Source organism: Brassica napus, chromosome C1 (genome assembly GCF_020379485.1).
Source record: "Brassica napus cultivar Da-Ae chromosome C1, Da-Ae, whole genome shotgun sequence".
NCBI classification, from domain to species: Eukaryota; Viridiplantae; Streptophyta; class Magnoliopsida; order Brassicales; family Brassicaceae; genus Brassica; species Brassica napus.
Window position 1 is genome coordinate 27,815,117 of NC_063444.1, and position 25,179 is coordinate 27,840,295.

A 25,179-nucleotide genomic window follows, 5' to 3' on the forward strand; every position below is an offset into this window, starting at 1 on the left:
ATGACAATAATGTAATTAATTAAGATTTAAATTTCAACTTGTTAAAATAAAAATTTGTAAGCTCATTTATTTACCTCTCATATTGAAGAACGTCTTCGCAGTTGGTGAGCAAATATGTTTGCAAATGACTGCGCTCCTGCTCAGTAAGTCGACGGTCCTTTGGTTTTCCGCTAAGTCGTCCAACGTCTGTGAAAATGTCTGGAACCGTAACATGATATGTTGCCCGTTCGCCTCTATCATCATGCCGAGCAGGTCTTCTGTTTTTGGTCTGAACTTCTGCTGGAAAGTAGTACTCGGCAAAGTTTGAAGTTTCTTCATTGATCATCTGTGCGACTATAGAACCTTCCACCCTACTTAAATTTTTCACCATCTTCTTCAAATGGAACATATACCGCTCATACAGATACATCCATCTATACTGCACAGGACCACCAAGTTCCAATTCTCTTGCCAGGTGAATAACAAGATGCTCCATAACATCAAAAAATGAGGGAGGAAATATCTTCTCAAGGTTGCACTGAATCACGGCTATGTTAGTCTTCAAATTTTCAATACCTTCAAGAGTCACTGATCTCGTGCATAAATCGCGGAAGAAACCACTTATCCCTGCAATTGCTTCATGAACATTTCGTGGTAATATTTCCTTGAAGGCGAACGGAAGGAGGCGCTGCATCATTACATGGCAATCGTGGCTTTTCAAGCCAGTAAACTTTCCTTCCTTTCTGTCGATACAGTTACGCAAATTTGATGCGTAACCGTCTGGAAATTCCACATCGTTTGAAATCCAATCAAAGAACGCATCTTTTCCCGCTGCATCAAGTCGGTATATGGGAAAAGGAGCCCTACCATTCTCATCAACATGAAGTTCTGAACGAGCACATATATCGACTAAATCCAGTCTTGACTTCAAATTATCCTTTGTTTTACCTTGAACATTAAGGATCGTGTTCATGAGATTGTCAAAAAAGTTCTTCTCAATATGCATGACATCTAAATTATGCCTTAGCAGATGATCCTCCCAGTATGGCAGATCCCAGAAAATACTTTTTTTGTGCCAGTTATGTAGTTCTCCAACAGCATCTACCGGAAAACGCTCATGTCCACCGACTTCTGGCGTCCTTTCTGCACCAAAATCTCTTAGTTGTATCTTCAAATCTTTCCCACAAATTTCCGGAGGTGGACTGTCAAACACCCTCTTGTTCTTCGTAAACAAATTCCTACTCCTACGATATGGATGATCAGGTGGTAGGAATCTCCTGTGACAGTCAAACCAACACGTTTTCCTTCCGTGCTTTAGTTGGAAAGCATCAGTGTTATCTTGACAATATGGACATGATAGCCTTCCATGCGTTGTCCATCCAGACAACATACCATATGCTGGAAAATCACTTATTGTCCACATTAGTACTGCCCGCATTTGAAAGTTTTCTTTACACGAAACATCGTATGTTTCAGCACCTTGAGCCCATAGTTGTTGCAACTCATATATTAGTGGCTGAAGAAACACATCAAGTGATCTCTTAGGATGCTCTGGTCCGGGAACGAGAATCGAGAGAAACAAAAACTCTCGTCGCAAGCACAAGTTTGGGGGGAGGTTGTATGGTGTAAGAATGACGGGCCATAGAGAATACTGTCTTCCACTCTTGCCAAACGGACTGAAACCATCAGTACATAATCCAAGGTAGACATTTCTTCTCTCATACGCAAAGTCGGGATACTTTGATTGGAAATGCTTCCACGCTTTTGCATCTGAAGGATGTCTGATCTCACCATCTGTTGAGTGCTCCGCATGCCATCTCATTGGTTGCGCTGTGCGTTCAGACAGATACAACCTCTGCAACCTTTCCGTCAAAGGTAAATACCACATCCTTTTATATGGCACTGGAACTCTTCCAATTGTATCTTTATAACGAGGCTTTCCACAAAATTTGCATGTAACCCGCTGTTCATCCACCCTCCAATAAATCATGCAGTTGTCGCTGCATACATCTATTACCTGATACGATAAACCAAGACCAGCTACGAGTTTCTGAACCTCGTAGTATGAACCAGGAGCTACATTATCCTCGGGTAGAATACCTTTTACAAAATCAGCAATCGCATCCACACAGTCTTCAGCCAAATTATAATCTGTTTTAATGCCCATCAATCTTGTAGCAGATGATAAAGCTGAATGACCATCTCTGCAACCTTCGTACAATGGTTGCTTTCCAGCATCCAACATATCATAAAATCTCCTAGCTTCTGCATTGGGTAAATCTTCCCCTCTAAAATGATCATTTACCATCTGCTCAGTACCTACACCATAATCTACATCCGTTCTAATTGGTTCTTCTAATCTAACCGCTGGCTGAGGTTCACTAGTACTACCATGTTCATAATCAGTTTCCCCATGATGATACCAAATTTTGTAACTTCGTGTAAACCCACTCAAATATAGATGAGTCCAAACATCCCACTCTTTAATAACCTTTCTATTTTTACAATTAGAGCAAGGACATCTTAACATACCTGTTTTTGCTTCCGGTTGTCGGTGAACTAACCCCATGAATTCAGTTATACCTCGTTGGTATTCTTCCGTAAGCAATCTCGTGTTCGGATCCAAATGAGGTCGATCGATCCAAGAACGAAAATAATTTGAAGAAGACATATTTTTTATGAATCAAATTCGTGTGTAAATAGAGTAAGAGGGAGGATGAAGATATGAAGTGAATGAAGAGGAAGAGGAGTGCTTGTATTTATAGTTTAAATCCTGCCGACATACCGAGGAAATTCCGACGGAATTCCGACGGACAAAACTAGTTCGTCGGAATTTCCTCGGAATATTGTAAAATCCCCCAACGGCTCTCCAACGGCTATAATATTTCCTCGGAATTCATCGGTTTTTTCCGAGGAACAGAGTTTTCCTCGGAATTTCCTCGGAATATTCCGACGGACTGTAGTTTCCTCGGAATTCTGTCGGTATATTCCGAGGAAATTCCGAGGAAACCCAATTTTGTGTTTCCTCGGAATTTCCTCGGAAATTCCTCGGTATATTCCGAGGATTTCATTTTCCGTCGGAATGTCCGTCAGAATATCGCTGTTTTCTTGTAGTGAAAGAAGGAAGCAGAAGAAGCCTTTGGAGGTTATGGATAAAGAGGAGGAGGGAAGTGTTGAGAAGCTTGGAGGAAGTGAAAGACTTGGATTGAAAAGGAAGGTTTGAAGAGAAGTAAAGAAGATTGAAATATAAATAACGTTGTAATTGATATTTCGGGATTATGCTTTGTTGTTGTAAGTTCTTAGACGTCATGAGTCTAGAGCACACGATTGCCATGAGATCGATGATTCTATCTAGGTTCGCCATGAGAGCTTAGATCGTTTCATACTCAAAGCTAAACACTCTTGTTATTCATTTATCAATTCAAATACAAAGAATTTGTTGGTTACAAATAGTTTTACTCTATCATTGGTGCGGTGGTACTAGTTCATTTCAATCGCGATGGCCTCGTCGTTCGTCATCATCAGAGAAATTTTCAGCTCGATTCGCCGGAGAAAGAGTTGTCGATGACTGATAGGCTGGAATTTCTCACGGATAGTCACAAATTTCTAATGCAGAAGACTGCGGAGTACAATCAGAACAACGAGCAGCGATTCAAAAAGATGGAGGATAGTTTACAACAGATCTTGAAAGCACTCGAAGATATGGAGCAACGATCGTATAATCCACGACCTTCAACTCCTCCATCTCAGGTACCAGTTCACTTCTCGGAATCGAATCGAAGTTCTCAGTCGTTAGTTTATCGCTCGGGGGAATTGAATCTCGCTGGTCGTGATAGTATGTTGAAGAAGATTGAGATGCCTTGCTGCGATGGATCTAATACAACAGATTGGCTGGTTGATATTGAACATTTCTTTGATATTGGTCGTTTTCGTGAAGAGGAGAAGCTCGATTTAATAACTTTGTGCAACAAAGGCAAGGTGAAGAAGTGGTTCGCTTGGTTTCGTCGATTGGGTGGTTTCCGAAGTTGGATTGATTTCTGTTAGCACCTGCTGATGAGGTTTGTGGAATCGATCGATGACGAGCCTAGTACCAAGTTGTTTTCTATTAATCAAACTGGTTCTGTGGCGGATTACGTTTCGTAGTTTGAGGTACTGTCTGCTCAAGTTCCAAGGGTAGAAGATCGACATTTGGAGAGGATTTTCTATAATGGCTTGTGCAAGGAGATGAAGGAGGTTATTAAGTTGAAGGATCCGCAGGGACTGACTAACTTCATAGCAGTGGTGTTAAAGATGGAGAAGAGTGCATTCTGCCAAATAGTCAGTCAAGTGAGTGAAGGTGAGAAGCAAGTGGGGGTTCAAAAGAGTAAGGAAGGGACGAGAACAAGTAGGAATAACTCTTTTGGGTGAACTTGGGATAGAGAGAGGGGTTATAATGGTCAGAATAAGGAGAACATTCCGGACCAACGACACTAGAATTCTCAGAGACCTCGTCTCAAGTTTACGGATGTTGAATTGGATGCTATGCGAAGGGAAAAGATTTGCTTTAAGTGTAAAGCACCTTGGGATTGTACTCATGTGTGTCCTAATAGAGAGTTGCGCGTATTGACAATTATCAATGGAATAGAAATGGGAGTTTTGGATTCGGAGGATGATGGATGTAAAGATGGTGGTGGGGAAATAGTGTGGACGTTATCTACACTACACTGTCTTTGAACTCTTTCTTGGGTGTTGATTCTCCGAAGACCACCAAGCTATGGGGAAGAATTAATAATCAAGGGGTGGTAGTTATGTTGGACAGCGGCGCGTCTCACAATTTCATATCTCCTGCTGTGGTGAGGAAATTGAGTTTACCAGTGAGTGAAGGGAGTAGTTTGGATGGCCTGTTAGCGAATGGAGTGATGGTGCAAGCGTTGGGAGTTTGTCGTGCGATGTCTTTAGTTTTGAACGATACTGAGTTCGTTTCTGACTTTATCGCGTTGGAGTTGGGTAGTGTGGATGTTATTCTTGGAGTGCAGTGGTTGGAGACATTGGGGAGGTGTGAAGTTGATTGGAAGTTGCAGGAACTCTCGTTCTTGTATAAAGGATTTCGTGTTACTCTTGTGGGTGATCCGAGTTTGCATTGTAGTAAGCTTTCTATGAAGATGTTGTCTCATGTGTTTACAGTAGCTCAGAAGAGGTCTGGGGCTGTTTTACATTCTTTGGGAGCGTCATCAGTTGGCGCTGGTCGCTTTTTTGGATCAATTTACTGATGTGTTTGCATTACCTACTGGTCTTCCTCCCTGTTGTGGCCAGGAGCATGCAATCACTTTGGTAGCTGGTATGACCGCGATTTCACTACATCTTTATCGTTATCCCCATTGTAAGAAGGTTGTGATGGAATCTATCGTGAAGGAGATGTTGGAAGCATGCATTATACGTCCGAGTGTGAGCCCTTTCTCTAGTCCGGTGCTATTGGTTAAGAAGAAAGATGACAGCTTCCGTTTTTGTGTGGATTATAGAGCTCTGAATAAAGCCACGGTCCCTGACAAATATCCTATTCCGGTGATTGACAAGCTATTAGATGAGCTTCATGGGGCTTCCGTGTTCTTGAATCTTGATTTGAGGTCGGGTTATCATCAGATCAGGATGGTGGAGGAGGATGTTAAGAAGACAGCTTTTAAAACGGTTGAGGGGCATTATGAGTTCCTTGTTATGCCCTTTGGGTTAAAAAATGTCCCTGCTACCTTTCAAGCTATGATGAACAAGATTTTCAAGCCATTCTTAAGAGAATTTGTCTTAGAATTCTTTGATGATATTTTAGTTTACAGTCAAACAATGGCTCAACATGAAGTTCACCTTCGGAGAGTCTTGCAAGTATTGAAGGAGAATACTCTGTTTGCAAACAAGAAGAAGTGTTCGTTTTGTGTTCCTCAGGTTGAATATCTTGGTGACATCATCTCTACGAAGGGCGTAGCTACAGATATTGCAAAGACGGATGCAATGATCAAATGGCCAACGCCTAAGTCAGTTAAGCAGCTTCGCGGGTTTCTCGGCTTGACTAGGTATTATAGGAAGTTTGTGAAGGATTATGGGTTGTTGGCTAAGCCGTTGACATCCTTATTGAAGACTGATCAGTTTGGTTGGAGTCGAGAAGCTCAATTGTCATTTGAACGGATGAAGGCAGCAATGTTGTCTGCTCCAGTCTTGACTCTTCCTTATTTTTGAAGAAGTTTGTTGTTGAGTCAGACGCGTCGGGTGTGGGTTTGGCGAAAGTGTTGATGCAAGAGCGAAGACCTATTGTGTAGTTTAGTCACGCTCTGATTGCTAGAGAGCAGCTGAAGCCGGCTTATGAGCGTGAGTTAGTGGCAGTGGTGATGTCTATAAGGAAATGGAAACATTACCTGTTAGGCAGACATTTTATTGTCCATACCGATCAGAGGAGTATTAAATTTTTGCTTGAAAAAAGGAGGTTAATGTTAGGGTATTTTTGTGTACAAGCGATCCGTGCTCTGCTCTACGGAATGATAGGATGAAGAAGAAATGTCGTTGAGTGTATTCTCCTGCTTCGATAGTTGATAAACCTGGAGATCCTGCTCTTAGGATACTGCCATATGGGTATGGGCCAGTATATGTCGTCGGTGCCTTAGTAACAGCAGGGGAGACTGGTCGTTAGGAGGAGGCCGCCTATTAATAGTGACGATCGCAGGGTCTTCTTGATCTATGATCGATGGCTCCGACTACCAGGGTCGGTCTCTGGGTGCCTCCTGATCTGTAGTTGATGGTTCCGGCTACCAAGGTCGGTCCTTGTGTATCTACGCACGGGACCTTGGAAGGTGTTTCGATTTATAGCTGCATCCTTCAGTGGGGATTGCCTACGTACCCTTCAGTGAGGGATCAAGTCGTTCATAGTTCATGTATATGGAGGCACGTAGCCTTGGGAGCACTTGGCTCTAGTGGGCACGTGGCCTAATGGGCACGTAGCCTAGTGAACACGTAGCCTAGTGGGCACGTAGCTCTGGAGTTGGTAGGAGTCATCTGTTCTAGAGGGCACATGGCCGAAACAAATGGTAAACCTGTCGTTATGCTACAGTGAGCATGAAGCGTCGATGTGCTTCAGTGAGCATGGAGAGACCCTGCTGATGAGCTGGAGATCGTGGCCAGAGCCAGTAAGTAGAGTTGTAGACGTGCTGCAGTGAGCATGTAACTTCATCTGGTTGATAGTAGTCGCCGGCATCAGCCTGTCGTAGGCGTGTCGAAGAAAAAGGTCTTCTAGGTGTGGAATATTGCCTTGGCAGCTGTTGAGTTGATGAGCTCTAGACATGGACGTCTTGGACCTCTCCTTTAGGTTTAGAAACCTCCTCTTTTATAGTAGAAGTCGTGCCCCCCTCCTAGAATTTGGAAATAATCATTATATCATTAGATAATAGAATTTTTCCATTTTTCTTGAGGGAGGTCATATGTATTGGAATACTTCCTCTTTCTCTCGGATTTAGGGAGATTACTTCTTGTCAAAGCTGATTACCTTATTAAAGGAGGATTTCCATTTATCCTAAGGCATGATAAATCACTCGGTCTGGAAGCCTGAGGCAGGACCCAGACCCGGGGGCGGGACCCAGACCCGGGGGCAGGGACCTGTAAGCCGGAGGCAGGAACCCAGAACCTTGATGCAGGAACTTGGAAGCCGGAAGCTAGAGTAATCTCTTCATGAAATATTTTTCCCCAACAGTTTGCCCTTTATTTTCTGGTTTCATGTTTGAAGGCAGGACATCGGCTCGTAGCCTGGGCCATCCAATTTCCTTGTCGATAGTGCTCAGATGTACTTGCGCTCGGTCTGAAAGGATTCACAGCTTGATTTGGAGATGTATGGCCTGGAGAATGGGTAATAATCCTTGACTCGATACAGACACGAGGTCTAGATCAGTTAGTGTATTCGTGTGTGAACCCCGTGGTCATGATGTCACGGCCTGGATGAATGTAGATAGACTTACATACATGTTTCAATGGGCATTTTTTGGTCTGAGTGAGGATGGTCACGTGGATGTAGTTGTACCCTTGATTCTGATGGCCTGGAAGTGGGTTATCAGGAAGAACTACCACATAGGACCTAGTAAATGCTATAAGGGCGGACATTACTGTCCGCATGATCAAGTTGACCCTGTAAAACTTTCTTCTTCTCCTTTATAAGGATGTGACGTTTCCCCCATGGTGGGATTGGTCGGAGTTGGCCGAAAGTTTGATGGAAAAGCCGGGAATGTCCGCATAAAGGGTGATGCTTTTGCTTATACCTCAGATGCTTGTGCTGCTCCTGTAGCTATACTCGGCCTTAGTTCAGGCAGGGCTTCAATTTGCATTTCTTGAGGCTCTCTGGTTCCATGAACCGTGTGGAGGAGTGTATGGGTCAGGACCCAAGAATTCTAAGAGGGAAAATCTTGGCAAGGCTAAGGATTAAGGGGATGAGGAGGTTTAATAAGACCCGGAGGCCAAAACTGAGGATCCTCATGCTTGATTCTACTTGCCTTGCTTGCGCCTCTTGAGCTTGTAAAAGCTGCAATGGGCTTTCATTCAGGTCTTCGTGCCGGTCTCCTTATTACGTTTAGCATACTTGATGCTCCTTGAGGTTTTGATGTTGTAGCTGTAGCTTCTTGCCTCGTCTCAGGATTGTATCTTGACTTTTGGCAGGGGGGACGTTCAGCATGTTCGTCTCGGTACCTAGAGATAACCTAGTTGATTCTTGGTACCGGAGTAAGTCTCTTGGATATGTTGTTTGCGGCGAGCAGCAGTTTCCATGCTGAATAAAGAAGGTGGAAACATTAGTTGAACTCTACCATTGATTCTTGGCCACTCTCAACTATGTAACATTGCAATCTGCCCCCGGTGGTAGGCTACAATCAATGCTGGGATGACCTTGCGTCGCTCTTTCATGGAACCCAGAGGATCCTGGGCGTGCTCTCCCAAAATCTTAAGGTTTATAGATACATCCTTCTGAAACCCAAAGGTTCGGGGATGTGATTCTTCTTAAATTGGAGGTTATATAGACTTTCGTCAAGGAACCCGTTGGTTGTATGGACCTTTGTCTAGGAACCTTTAGGTCATAAGGATTTTCGTCCAGGAACCCGATGGTTGTGTGGAACTTCAAGGGGACCTTCTCGTATATCTTGTAGACTCGAAGTCGCCTCCGTCGGGTAGACTCTTGTTGATTGCTAGGTACGCTTTTGGGAGCAGTGTCTTCCTCTATCTAAACCTGGGAGCGTCTTCCAATGCGTCGTCCAACTACCCTTGGGAAGAATTAAAGACGGAACCAGATGTGTTAGGTTTGTGAACTTGGAGTATAGGGTTGCATCACATTCCACCTTCCATAGATGGGTTACTCGTGAATTTTTCCCAAGAGATAGCAGGTCTCTCTCATGGACCCGGAGATTCAATAGCTGGATCCTGGGATCGAACGGAACTCTGGTATTGCTTCAGAACCCGGAGATGTTGTTGGGACCCAGAGGTGTCATTGGTATCCGAAGGTCGTTTCTGGAGCCCGGAGGCTGCCGTAGACTCATAGGTCGCATTTAGAGCCCAGAGGTTGAGTAAGGACCCGGAGGTCGTTCGGGAACCCGAAGGTTCCTTCAGACCCTGAGGTCGTATTAAGGACCCATAGGTCGTTTTGAACCCGGAGGTTACTCTAGACCCGAAGGTTGTTTTGAACGCGGAGGTTTCTTTTGGACCCGAAGGTCGTTTTGAACCCAGAGGTTGCTCTGGACCCGAAGGTCGTTTTGAACCCAGACGTTTCTTTTGGACCCGGAGGTCGTTTTGAACCCGGAGGTTGCTCTGGACCCGTAGGTCGTTTTGAACCCGGAGTTTTCTTTTGGACCCGGAGATCATAGTTGGACCCGAGGGTTATATAAGAGCCTGGAGGTTTACCTTTTCCAGGCCCTGAGATCTTTTCAGGACCCGAAGACTTCTTGGGGACCTGAATATTCTTAATAACCCGGGGGTTTTGATCTAATAACCCTGAGGTTATCTTTAGACCCGGAGTTTGTACGAACCCGAAATATTTTGTTTTGCGGGGACCGTACTCCTCCTTCCTAGGCAAGAATACTACTGGTACTGTTCAGATTTCACATTCTGCCGCTCAGAAGCTGGCCACTATCGAGTTCCTATGCTGTATTCTACTTCTGCAGGAAGTCATTAACATGCTTAGAGGGTGTTGGTATGGGTGTAATGACCCAAGTGCCAGGCTTTGATTCTTTCCACGTCTGGATAAGCAGAGATTATGAGGTGCTCCCGGACTTTTGCACTTTTGCTCCCTGTATTTCACAGTACTTTTGCAAGTATACCCAATGTTCCCTGTATTGTATAGCACATAGCATAATACAGCTATTTTCACATGTGGTACTCTAGGGACCCGTTGCGCCTTAGGCTTCACAGGGGTTTTAGGTAGTTTTTACAGCATTGTTGGGGTCAAAAACGGTTACGACGAAGTTAACGTCCAAATTCCCGAAGAAGAAAAACATAGAAAAATTTTTGGACAAATATATTTTTGAAATAAATTCTTCTTTACGAAAACCCTTTGCGGAAGAAACGCGAATCATTGAACAAGAGGTCTAGAAGGATCGTTACGCAGCGACCAAACGTGTGCTCCGCTCGGTCGCTACGTAGCGACCAAGCTCTACCGAAATGTCGATACGACATCAGTCCATGCATCCTCGTCTACCCTTCGATGCTATCTCCCGAATACCGTAGCGAACCCATCTCACAATTCCCGCCATTTCTAAGTTATCAATCAAACTTTACAGTAAAAAACGCGGTAAGTTCATTCTTTATCGAAAGAAGCCGTAATAAACGCTTCGAGTCGAAAGACGGCCCAAAGGGACCTAGGACACGACTCGAGGCCCAACTTACGATTTCTTAATCAACAGCCCGTAAACCGCATGTTGGTTTACGCTTGGTCCGCAAGGGAAGATAAATGTCAAGTTTCCGCGGATAAATACGAAATTTTGAAGATAATTACGAAGATCGGAAAAAATGGAATATCTCCATTTTTATGCTATGGCGGCTTAAGGGCAGAAGAGGAAATGCGTAAACCGACCTTGGAGTCAGTATATAAGGGGTCCTAGGCGAGAGGCATGGAGGAGAACTTTTTCAGAGCAAACTTAGAACTTAGGGCAATTAGGCAACTTTCCGTTTTTGTTATTTCGAGCTGCGACTCAATTAGGTTTAGGCGTCTTAGGGTTGCTAGAACTAGGAATCTCGCCGACAGCTCTCGAGCCCAGGCTTATACCTTGTTGTGAACGCTCAAACGCAGATTCGGAATAAGACTTCTATTTGCTCTCTTCTTACGATTTTATACTTTATCGTTGTCATTATCGTGTTCTGATTAGCTTGGCGTGTGGTATTAGCAGATATCCGGGACCTCTAGGAAATTAGGGTTTTCCTAGTTTCCTTATTTAAACGGAAATCGACAGTGCGAATTTCGGTTCCCACAGTTTGGCGCTAGAAGGAGGGGGGGGGGTACGGATCAATCTAACTCTCAAGCACATCACGCTCAACCAGACATGTCAACTGACGACACGGATAGCGTGCAGACTCCTCTTAACGGAGGCAGCGGCACTGGTCTCCATACTCCCGCAGCAGACGTATCCGCGGCCAACGCACCAGCCAACGCAGCGGCGCTCGAGGAATTTAAAAAGATGTTCGCCACCTATGAAAAAATGTCAGAAGAACAGGATAAGCTCGTGAGCACCTTGACCAAGCAAGTTGAAACTTTAACGGCAAGGACTCGAGCAATCCGCCCCCGTGGAACCACTAAAGTCCGCGGGAAAAGACTCGACTTTGTGACCCCACTCAACAGGCCTGGAGCCGCCCAGGAACGACCTTTGAGTCAAAACCCTAGCGAGAAGTCTCCCGTCGAAAGGGGAAACTCCGAAAGCCCTCCGCCTCCCGCGAAGGCTTCGGAGGACAACGGAGTCGAGCAAGTCGACCTGGATCCTAGTGATGTCTCCAACAATACTGATGAAGACGCTGACAGACATCCAAGAAGGACCAGAAGCCGATTCACTCGGGAAAGCTCTCCGTTCGACAAACCAATGACAGAAGAGGAGGAAATCCTCTATTGGAACGAACAGGAAGAGCTGGCTGAAAAACAAACCGAGCTCACTCGCAGTAAACGCCGACAAGCGCGGAAACCTGCTGACGAGACGTCGGATATACGCGATCTTCGCGACTATATTACCAAGACTGCGGCAGAAGTAAGAGCCGTAAAATCTCAAATCCATCATGCTACGAGCGCGACCCCCGAGATCGACAGACTGCTGGAAGGGGCTCGGAAAACCCCTTTCACCGCTCGCATCTCAGATACGAGGGTATCCGATCCAGGAAAGATCAAAGTACCGAAGTATGATGGTACGACCGATCCGAGAGCCCACCTTCAGGCTTTCCACATCACGATGGGGAGAGCGAGGCTGAAGGACGACGAGAGACACGCCGGCTATTGCCGCCTGTTCGTCGAGAATCTAGAAGGAGCAGCCCTCGAATGGTTCGCGCGCCTTAAACAAAACTATATCGGGAGTTTCCGACAGCTCGCATCGGAATTTCTCAAGCAATACTCTATGTTCATAGATAGAGAAACTTCCGATGTCGATCTCTGGAGTCTGTCCCAGAGGGAAGAGGAACCCCTTCGCGAGTTCATCAGCCGGTTCAAGTTGGTGATGTCCAGGGTCAGCGGGATAAGAGACAAGGTGGCCATCGACGCGCTCAGAAAGGCACTCTGGTACAAGTCTAAATTCAGAAAATGGATATCCCTCGAAAAACCGCGGACGATCCAAGACGCCCTCCACAAGGCAACGGACTACATCATGATCGAGGAAGAAACGAAAATCTTATTGCAGAAGCTTAAGTCGGCAAGATCGTCCTCGAAAGATGTAGACCCGAAGACAAAGAAGAAGAACCCTCGTAACGACAAGTATGTCCATCACGAGGGGGAAGAACTCCAAGGAGCACATAATTACGCGATCGGCTCAGACCAGGGTCGAACCACGGGTAATACGTGGACTCGCAACCAAGGATATGACGAAAACACCTTCTGCGTGTTCCACCAATCCCGAGGACACTCCACGACTAACTGTAAGGTCTTGGGAGCGAGGCTGGCCGTGAAGCTACTAGCCAGAGAACTCTCGGAAGTAACCAGCGTGAAAGATCTCATCCTCGAGACCGATCACCCCCCGAAGCCGGACAGAAATCCCCCCGCGGAGAGATCTCCCCAAAGAAACCAATCCGGGGATAAACGCAGCAGGAGGCCATACAACAAGGGGAACGATAACAATCGTCGTAGAGTCAACATGATCATCGGAGGATCGCAGTTCTGCAACGATACGGTCTCCGCCATCAAGGCTTACCAGCGAAAGGCGGAGTCGAGCACAAACTGGCCTACATGGTCTCCTACCAAAGATGATCAGAACTGCTCAATCATCTTCACAAAGGAGGAAGCCAGCGGGATTGATCAGCCTCACTGCGATCCGCTCGTCATAGACCTCGTCATACGAGATCTGGAAGTCGGAAGAGTACTCATTGACATGGGAAGCACGGTCAATGTAATCTTCCGCGATACTCTCAATCGGATGAGCATCAAACTCGGAGAAGTAACTCCAACTCCGAAACCGCTCACAGGCTTTTCTGGCGAAGTATCGATGACCCTCAGATCGATTCAACTACCTGTCATGGCCAAGGAGGTCACAAAAATCGTAGAGTTCGCGGTAGTCGATCATCCTGCCATCTACAACGTTATCATGGGAACCCCGTGGCTCAACGCTATGCAAGCCGTTCCATCGACGTACCACCTGGGCGTCAAATTCCCGACCCCAAACGGAGTCGCAGCTATCTGGGGATGTCAGAAACAGTCGCGACTGTGCTACCTCGCAGAACACAAGTTAAGACAGATGACAACCTCTGCAACGGCAAATCGCAAACGCACGAAGATCAAAAAATCTTCGACCAAAAACGTTTCAAGAAAAGACGATTTCACATCGTCTGCCGACGCAGACGCTTCGGGTGTCGAAACTCAACATGAGGCCGAATACGATGCTACAATTCAACCGGAACATCCGGAAGAGAACACTGACCCTGCCACGATCATCTCGATCAAGGCGGTCAGCATGGCGACAACCGCCGAGTAAAAACGATCGCGACATAAAACAGAACTACGAGATGGCTTGATCCTCGAAAGGGGTACGTAGGCAGCTCGTCGAAGGACGAGTTCAGCTATCCCCCTCTCCAAAAAGGGGGGGGGGGGAGTGGGTGCGTATACTCGAATACTCCCACATAGGAAAAGATGCGTTATTGTAATCGAATTCTATCGAGATTTCAAATTTTTTTACGAAATATACGTCGCTCTTTTTAAGACAAAATCGCAAAACAATCTCACTTCAAAAATATACATATAGTCTTCAAAATAACTGCGAGACGTCGCCAAGTTAAAAATCGAGATGATACGAACAAATTGTCCGAACGCGACCACTACAAATCTTACACTCCGTTCGTCGATTGGCCCCGACGAACAGCCGTCTTAAACAAACGCAACCTGATCACTCTTTTGATCTTCAAACGTCCAACACAAGGACGAAAGCGCGATACAAAAAAAATCCGAAATTTTGGTCTAGCACTTCCAGTTGGCTTAAAAATTGTCTCTGGAAAGATGCTCGATTCGTACCATACAAGCCGTATAAGCCGAGAACCTATCGCGGACTTTAAATCGGTACGGATCAGGTAGAAATCCCAACAGGAAAACCGATAGCCGGCTAGTCACCGCACAAACCTTAAAACCGAGAGTAAACCCATCGCATTGGTCTCAAACATCTCAAAGACATGATATCTAAACGATACGAGATTCCTAAAACATGTCTCTTCGTTCATATCTCAACGTTCCCAAAAAATCGTAAATAATTTTTACGAAAACTCACGTCTCGAACGAACTAACAGGTTGAACGCCTCAACGAAGATAAATATGAGACGACAACTCATGTTCACTTCAAACCCACTCTAAACAAAGTAGCCCAAGCAGACATCCATTATATAAACCGCATAGCGGTAGGGGTTCAAGGCCACCAACGGCCAGTCCCGATAAAAGCGGCCAAAAAAGGCCCATACAAAGTTCGAAGGCCACACTCGGCCAGACATATATGAACAAAGGCCACACTCGGCCGCTAAATACTAGATAAAGGGAAAAACTCCTTCCCGTCAAAACGCTCACAGGTCAAAGTTAAAACTCCCAGACAAGGGAGCCCCGAATGCATCCGCAGGAAAGTTCACTTCCTCATCATCACCAGCAAAATCAGCCGTAGTCTCTACGGTATCTGGGGAAACCGGGATGGGATCCCAGAATCCTTGAATCTTCCCGTCGATCGGAGGAATGGTCGCCTCAGCGTGAGCATGATCCATCAAGCCACCTTTCATTAACTCCATCTCCCTCTCGAAGACGTAGTCATCTTCCTGCGTCTTCCAAAGACTCCTGACGGAGCCGCGACACTCACGGAAGTCGCCCAGCGAGTTGAAAGCACCCTTAAGATTCCCGTACTCAACCTGAAATTGAGAAGCGCGAGTCTTCATCACCTCGACGATTTCCCTCTTGCCCTTCCGTTCCGCCCTGCGAACAGCCCTGGCATGATCACGAGCGAGTTGAGCGTCTCGCGCCAACATCTCGTCTCGCATGCGAGTGAGATCCTTGTCCGCCTTCTCTTCTTTAAAGCGATAGATCATGGCCTCTCTATGGCTCGCCTCAATGGCCGATCCAAGAAAGTTCAAACCCTGTAAAACCGATTGACACGTTATAAGCAAAAAATAATAATAACGATCGTCAGAATTCTTAAAAATTATACCCGTTAATGATGCGAGATCCTTCCGCAACAACTCTTGTCCTCCCTGACTCGCTCGTGGCCTGAGGAGCGTCAAAACCCGATTGAAGACCAGCGAAGAAATCGTCGAAGTCCGGAATAGGGACCTCGCTCTTACCACTTCCATCGCCGAAAGCAAGGTTCGGATCCCATCCTGGAAGCATGCAATCGTCCACCGAAAACTCCAGGTCGCCGAGATCAATATCTTTCCCCTTCGAAGAATTCGGCCCCGTCACAATAGTGGGAGCAGCGTTGGGACCAGCGTTGGGACCTTGGTCTTCAGGTTCGGAATCACTCCTTGTTTCTCCGCCCAAAGCAGGACCAGGATGCACAAACCTCAACGCCTTACGAACTCTCTTCGGCGTAAAGGAAGTCCAGAAAAAAGGACCATTCCTGAGCAGATCCCTCATCGCAATAATGTCCTCAGCAAACGGAGCAAGAGGGTTGATAGAGGGACGATCGTTCGGCAACCTCCGAAACAGTGGGATACAACTCTCCTCAACGGACTCTTCGTCTACACGAACGAAGAAGAAAAACTTCCTCCACGAGTTGAAGTTAGAAGTGAACCCCTTTACCACTGACATGAAGTTCTGAGGAAATAGCCTGTACGTGTCCACGTCCCTGATGATCTGTAATCGAAGAAGCGCTTCGAAATGATCAACGGTGAGAGAGAGACCATGCTCGTAGCTCAGGACCAGGATCCCTATGAGGTGCTGGATGCTAAGAGAATTCATTTGGCTTATCGCCACCCCGAAACGACCCAACACGCGGACGATGATCTCGGGGATCGGAAACCATAAACGGTAACGTACTACAAATGCCTCGTAACAAGTAAAGAAGCCCTCCTAGGGACTACTGGCGCACTCTCCTTGACAAGGTATCCTGAATTCCACCAAGTCCGAAATATGGTAGAACGACCGCATGACCTCGAGAAATCCGCTAGTGCTCCTACTCGGCGCGCCTGCCTCCACCGGACGACGGTTCATGACCGGGAACGATTTTTCTATGGGAGGCGTGATCGAACCGTAACACGCCACCCACCATGCCTCGTTCTCGGCGGGGTCTACCGAATGAGGAACGAATTCCATCTTCGGCACTCGAAGCTCTTCAGAAACATTCGCGGGCGAAAACCATTTCTTCGAACTCCTCTTCTCACTCGACATCTCGTGTTTTTCTTTTTTTTTTAAAGATCAAGGAGGAAATGACAGAGAGAAAGAGAAAGAACTTTTCAAGAAAAATCTCTCTATGAGAATGAGTATGAGAATGAGTAAGTGTGAAGGTTATGAAGAAGTTACCTCCCTTCTTATAGGCATGAGAAAATACTATTTACTTGCGGATTTTTGGACACGAACTTCGCCCAAATACACCAATCTCGTCCAAACTCGCCATACCACGCATTGGGACTTCGCTAGAAATCCACGTTCCCAATGTGCTGGGGGGCTAACTGTTGGGGTCAAAAACGTTTACGACGAAGTTAACGTCCAAATTCCCGAAGAAGAAAAACATAGAAAAATTCTTCGACAAATATATTTTCGAAATAGATTCTTCTTTACGAAAAACCTTTGCGGAAGAAACGCGAATCATCGGACAAGAGCTCGAGAAGGATCGTTACGCAGCGAGCGGATCGTTACGCAGCGACCAAACGCGTGCTCCGCTCGGTCGCTACGTAGCGACCAAGTTCGAGCCAAAGCTCAGTCACTACATGACAACCAAACGCCCATTCCGCTCGGTCGCTACGTAGCGACTGAGCTCGAGCAGAGCTCGAGCCGGAGCTCGGTCGCTACGTCGATACGACATCAGTCCACGCATCCTCCTCTACCCTTCGATGCTATCTCCCGAATACCGTAGTGAACCCATCTCACGTTCCCCGCCATTTCTAAGTTATCAATCAAACTTTACCGTAAAAACCGCGGAAAGTTCATTGTTTATCGAAAGAAGCCGTAATAAATGCTTCGAGTCGAAAGACAGCCCAAAGGGACCTAGGACACGACTCGAGGCCCAACTTACGATTTCTTAACCAATAGCCCATAAACCGCATGTTGGTTTACGCTTGGTCCGCAAGGGAAGATAAATGTCAAGTTTCCGCGGATAAATACGAAATTTTGAAGATAATTACGAAGATCGGAAAAAATGGAATATCTCCATTTTTATGCTATGGCGGCTTAAGGGCAGAAGAGGAAAGGCGTAAACCGACCTTGGAGTCAGTATATAAGGGGTCCTAGGCGAGAGGCCTGGAGGAGAACTTTTTCAGAGCAAACTTAGCACTTAGGGCAATTAGGCAACTTTCCGTTTTTGTTATTTCGAGCTGCGACTCAATTAGGTTTAGCGGTCTTAGGGTTGCTAGAACTAGGAATCTCGCCGACAGCTCTCGAGCCCAGGGTTATACCTTGTTGTAAACGCTCAAACGCAGATTCGGAATAAGACTTCTATTTGCTCTCTTCTTACGATTTTTATACTTTATCATTTTCATTATCGTGTTCTGATTTGCTTGGCATGTGGTATTAGCAGATATCCGGGACCTCTGGGAAATTAGGATTTTCTTAGTTTCCTTATTTAAACGGAAATCGACAGTACGAATTTCGGTTCCCACAAGCATAGTCAGGCTTCTGCATACCCATTCCTGCTTTATGTCTCATACCCATTGTCGCTCCATGTACAAACTATGAGTTTGAATACAGTACTTTGCTTTTGTACTTATGCCTCTTGCGTTGTTGCAGGAATTGGCATGTTTCGTACGATGCTCCGTACGTAAGAGTAAGCGTGTAAGCTCCTTACGCAGTACTTTGCATGTTATGTAATATGCTCCCTACCTAAGAGTAAGCGTGTAAGCTCCTCAGGCAGTATTTGCATTATATGTAATATGCTCCCTGCCTGAGAGTGAGCGTGTAAGCTCCTCAGGCAGTACTTTGCATTATATGTACTCTGTGTCCTGCATGGGAGTAGGCTCTTGAGCTTATATGCAGGAGTACTATATTTGACCGTATACTATGGCTTTTTCTATCCCATTCCTGTTATTGTCAAATATTTTCCATGCGCCATATGTGTGGGTTCTCCACTTGTACGCAAGATCATAGGATTTAGTAATCCCTTTCGTTGATCCTTCGTCGTCGAAATCTTGGTTAGATCATTTCCATTTTACCCGGAGGCAGGGATGGAAGCAGGGGTTGGAGCCGGAGCTTCTCTCAACAGGAACCTAGAGGCCGGTGTCCTGCCCGAGGCCTGGATGATTTTTCCCAACTAGTTTGCCCCTTATTTCTCGATTTCATCCTCGAACTCGGGGAATGTGTACTCAAGTCAACCGGAGTTGCTCATTCTCAGCAGGCTTCCCCTGGGCAGGACATCGCTCCAGTAATCCTTCTTTCCCAGATACTTCTTAGGTCTTGACCGTGTTCGATCCTGGAGGAGAACAAATTTCCCCGGGATAGACCGGGGTCTAATAGACGTTTCCATGTTCTAGACTTGCTTAGAGATGACCTAGCGAGATTCAGGTGTTGGTTGCATTCCATTGGATGTCAAGACTTATTCATGGGGCTCGTGGCCTGAAGTAGTTCTCTCTGGTTGGCGCAAGACCTGATGGAGAAACGTTCGATGCTTTAGTGGGCATCAACATCGGCTTGTCGGTGGCAGGTCCCTTGGGCTTGGCGTGATTAGGACATCGCTCTGAAATCTCCTTTTCTGGGTTCTTCTTAGGCATGGGCCGTGTTTGAACCTTGAGGAGAGTCGATTTCCCCGAGATAGACAAGGGTCTAATGGATATTCCCAGGCATGAGGCTGGTTTAAGTCGATTGACCTAGGAAGATTCAGGATCCTGGCTTTGCATGTCGATGGATGGCAAGACTCGTAGGTTTAGCTGGTGAAGATCACTTGTTTCTGTTAAAATCTGCTGTAGGTGATCTGTTGCCCCGATCTGAAGCAGGAATTCTTGATCTCGGATTCGCATTAGAGTAATAAGCGAGATCTGTCTTCCCGACGCATGACCTCGGTAGCATATAGCCACATATTTCCTGGATCCGAATGGCACATGACTGGGGCAAGGAAACGAATTATCGATTTACTTCTTGCATATGTGCCCCATGATTGGATATCAGCTGGAGAATGATCTTTTGAAGAACATACACCCTGACTCTAGGATGGAGAAGTTCTGTACTAGGTAGTAGTCGAGTGGAGACCGCGATTTTTCTAGATAGACCATGGATTTGACCCACTTTTACCCATGGTTTATAAGTGTTTTAATAACTATTTATTATATTCTAGAGTCTATTTAGCATATTTATAGGATCATGAGTGATTTGGAGGAAAGTGATGATTTTGGAGCATTTTGGAGATATTTGTAGTAAGCACCCGAGATGACCATCGAGCTCGACCATCAGTCGACATTGAAGAGGAATAATTGATCGATGTTCACATCTTGACATCGATCGACAGCGAAGCACGCAGAAAGCATGTTTTGTCTCAGCCGACTTAGAGCCCAAGTCTTCACCAATTTACAAGATTACCCTTGACGAGTTTTATCCTAATTATATAAGCTTTGCCAACATGTTAGAGGAAAAGTGTGCTTTCTTGTTTTATTGTTTTTCACAGCAAAGGTTTCTAGGATTTTTAGTATATTGGAGAGAAGATCCAAAGTTATTTGTGATTGGAACTCCATTAATATCTATCTATTATTCTAATGCAATTTTTATACCTTGCTGTCATGAATTACTTGGCCATGTCTGAGTAGTTCTCTTGTTAGATTTTAGGGTTTAAATAGGTTATGAAGGATAAGCCCCAACTATAGATTGCTAAGTTGTGATATTAATCTTTAGGATTGTCATTAATGCCTAATTCTAGATTAGCTACCAAAAACTTGCCCTAGGATTGCTAGATATAAGCGATAGCTTTCATCTCATCCTGAAACCATTCTAATTGAGCTAAGACTTGCAAGAGTAAGGCGAGAGCTGATCTAGTGAGCTTAGTAAGCGTATTCAACCCGCGCATTAACTCTTGACCAATAGTGTCGATCGATATTCAAATAGAATAATCGGTCGACGTTTTGAATAATGCATCGATCGATATTCATATAGAATCATCGGTTGACACTGGTCAATAGACGAACCTAGAAAGCGAGAGCCTAGTGGTTCGTTTATAAGTGTTGAGCTCCACAATATCATGCATGCAACTTGTTAGGCATCTATAGGATTATAATTCCAAATTTCCTGAATAGAAAACCCTAAGTCTAGCTATTTCCTTTTAAGCACCAAAACCTCAACCAATCAGTTGAGCAATTACTTGCTCAACAACTGCAACTTTACATTTAAATCATTAAACCACCTAGCTTAACAAATCTGATTAGATTTATTAGGTTCCCTAGCTCCTGTGGAGTCAATCCCTAAGTACTACAACTAAGCCTCTTATTTGAGAGAATAATTCACTCCTTAGGGTAATTTGAGTGAGATCAAATTTGGCGCCGTTGCCGGAGAGCTTTGATCGCCTTATAGATTTAGTCTTGTTTAGTCTAGGTTTTCTCTTAAAAACCACTTTCTGACACAAATTTTTTTCTTGACATTTCAGGTACATGCCCAGCAGTACCAGAAGCAACAAGGAAACTCAACTGCTATTCTCATCAGATCCTGCAAGCTTGGAACGTTCAATCCGCAAGGAAATACGTTCCTCATCGATCGACAACAACACAAGTTCATCGATCGATTCTCGTCAACCACCATCGACCCCGAGACCAATCTCGTCGACCGACACTCGCTTTCCACCGTCGACCGAAGACACTCTTCCGTCGACCGACACCTTCCATCCGATATCGATCGACATTACAGTCCGAACATCGATCAATATTGAGCCGCGAGACATGGTTGCGACTTTGATTCTTGTACGTGATGATAGGGAGACCTGTATGACCAGGAGGGTCATATACGTAATGCAACATGTCAGAGGATTGACGCTCAGGGGGCTGTAATCCATGAGCCTGATACTGATGCTACAGGCACTACTCTACCTGTAGATGAGGCTGCTCGACCTATAACGTTGGCTGACTACAACAGTACAGATCAGTTCTACACCAACAGATCAGCCATTCCTCCTCCAACTATTTAGAGGGGGAATTTCGAGTTGAAGCCGCAATACTACACACTCGTGGGACAGACACCCTACAATGGGTTAACTCACGAGCATCCTATGGACCATCTGGAGAGGTTCAAGGATCTTATATCTGCTATTAAAGTCGAGGGAGTCTGTGAAGACTACCTCCTATGCAAGCTCTTCAAGTACTCACTTGCTGGAAATGCTTCGCATTGGCTTAAGCAGTTACCACCAGGATCTATCACATCCTGGGGCGACATCAAGAATGCATTCCTATGAAATTTCTTTGATGAGGCGCGTGCTGAAGACTTGAGGAGCAAGATTGCTACATTCACTCAGGAGCCTGCAGAATCATTCAGAAGCTCCTGGATCAGATTCAAGTCTTATCAGAGAGGCCGTCCACACCATGGATTCAATGAAGTACAACTGCTAAGTACCTTCTACAGAGGCATCGCGGTGCAGTATCAGATGGCTCTTGATGCCTCCAGCAATGGGAACTTCAACACCAGGAATCCAGAGGAGATAATGAAAGTTATTGAGAACTTAGCATCCAGAGGAGATAATGAAAGTTATTGAGAACTTAGCATCCAGCAGCAGCACCAAGAACACTGACTTTGAGAAGAAGAGATCTGCAGCCATTCTTGGGAATCACCAGATGGATGAAGTGAAGGCAAAACTGGACAGTGTTCACAAGCTTCTCAGGAAGCAGGTAGGCTTGGTTGAGGATGCAGAAGCTGTAGACACAGAGGGTAGAGCAAAGGTAGAAGAAGATGTGAACGTCATCGGTGGAACTGGATTCCAAGGATTTGAAAACTATGGTGGAAACATAAATTCCTATAGAAATAGGGGTAATTTCAACCAAAGTTCACAGCACCAGAAACCCTACAACAACAACTACACCATCAACAACATGGGTTATGGAAACTCCTACTACCAGAAGCCACCACCACCTACTCAAGAGAGCAAGATTGAAGAGATGCTTGATAGGGTTCTTGAAGGACAACAGCACATGACGGTGGACTTCAATGGGAAGATTGACTCTGTCTACACCAACTTAAACACAAAGTTTGAGACTTTGGGCACCCATGTGAAGAAGCCAGAGATGCAGGTTGTTCAGACATGAGAAGCTGTTAAGAGGCAAGAAGCCTTAACAAGAGGGGTACAGGATGATGTGATGAAGCACCACGTGAATGCCATCATAGATGATGATTACTAGCAAGTGGTGAAGCAAGAGAAGCTGCAAGAGGGAGATTTCGAAGTATAGAGCTTGATGAGTTTCGGCGGATCGCATTGGTGTCGATCGATGTCGGACTCTGAACATCGGTCGATAGAAGTCATCCAAAATCAATCAACAGGCTCTCCTGAGCATCGATCGAAAATACCTACGGAGTCGACCGCATCTTGCAATCCCATGAGGATCATGACTCACAAGGAGTTCGCAGCAAAACACCCACATCCGCCTGCCCTTTTTACGTCAAGATCGATCGACAACCTCCAGCCCCCATCGATCGACAACCTCCAGCCCCCATCGATCGACAGAAAAAGGCAGCCATCAATCGACAACCTCCAGCCTCCATCGATCGACGATTACCTCTTAGATACCGAGTGCAGATGACAAAGATAGACGTTGCACGTCTCAATGCACTCAGGCCACAACTCAAACCTTCAGATAACCCACCAGAGGCCATCAGAACACCTTCAGATGATACAACAGATCCTATGGAAATTGATAGGGTTCCTATGGGAAGAACCCTGAGGAAAAGAAATGAAAAAGTGGTGAAACATCTAAAGAGGGGAGATAAAGAAAAGGAAAGGGAAAGTTTCCAAAAGAGAGTCTTCAGGATTCATCTAGAAAAGCCATTCGAGGAGGCTTATTTTACCCATAGATTGTGGATGTTCTTCAGAGAAACCAGAGAGACCGAAGAGGACATTAGGAGAATGTTCTGTGAAGCTAGAGAAAAGATGAAGAAGAGGATTACACTGAAGAAGAAGAGTGATCCTGGGCAATTTGCAATACCATGTACGGTGAAGGGTATTGAGTTCCCACATGCTCTGTGAGACACAGGAGCATCAGTCAGCATCTGTGGGAACCGAAATTCGCACTGTCGATTTCCGTTTAAATTAGGAGACTAGGAAAACCCTAATTTCCCAGAGGTCCCTGATATCTGTTAATACCACACGCTAAGCAATCATAACACGAGATATCAATGACAAAGTACAAAAATCGTAAAAAGAGAGCAAACTAGATCTTATTCCGAATCCGTGTTTGAGCGTTACAACAAGGTATAAGCCTGGGCTCGAGATCTGCCGGCGAGATTCCTAGTTCTAGCAACCCTAAGACGGCTAAACCTAATTGAGTCACAGCTCGAAATAACAGAAACAGAAATATGCATAAATCGTTCTAAGTGCTAAGTTTGCTCCGAAAAAAGTCCCTCTCATGCCTCTCGCCTAGGACTCCTTATATACTGGCTCCTAGGTCGGTTTACGTTTTTCCTCTTCTGCCCTTAAGCCGTTATAGCATAAAAATGGAGATATTCCATTTTTTCCGATCTTCGTAATTATCTTCAAAATTTCGTATTTATCCGCGGAAACTTGACATTTATCTTTCCTTGCGAACCAAGCGTAAACCGTCATGCGGCTTACGGGCTGTTGGTTAAAAAATGGTAAGTTGGGCCTTGAGTCATGTCTTAGGTCCCTTTGGGCCGTCTTCTGACTCGAAGCGTTTATTACGGCTTCTTCCGATAAAGAACGAACTTTACGCGGTTTTTACCATAAAGTTTGATCGATGACTTAGAATGGCGGGAAACATGAAATGGGTTCGCTACGGTTTTCGGGAGATAGCATTGAAGGGTAGACGAGAATGCATGGACTAATGTCGTATCGACGTTTTGGAAGAGCTCGGTCGCTACGTAGCGACCGAACTTGGCTCGAGCTCGGTCGCTACGACTGAGCTTGGCTCGAACGCTAGGTCGCTACGTAGCGACCAAGCTTGGTTACGTAGCGACCGAGCGGGACGAACGCTTGGTCGCTATGTAGCGACCGAGCGGGACGAACGCTCGGTCGCTACGTAGCGACCGAGCTTGGCTAGAGCTCGGTCGCAACGTAGCGACCGAGCGGAATGTACGCTCGGTGGCTACGTAGCGACCGAGCTTGGCTTGAGCTCGGTGGCTACGTAGCGACCGAGCAGAACAAGCGTTCGGTCGTTGCGTAGCGACCTTTTTCGAGCTCTTGTCTGATGTCTCGTGTTTCCTCCGCAAAGCTTTTCGTAAGAAAGAATCTA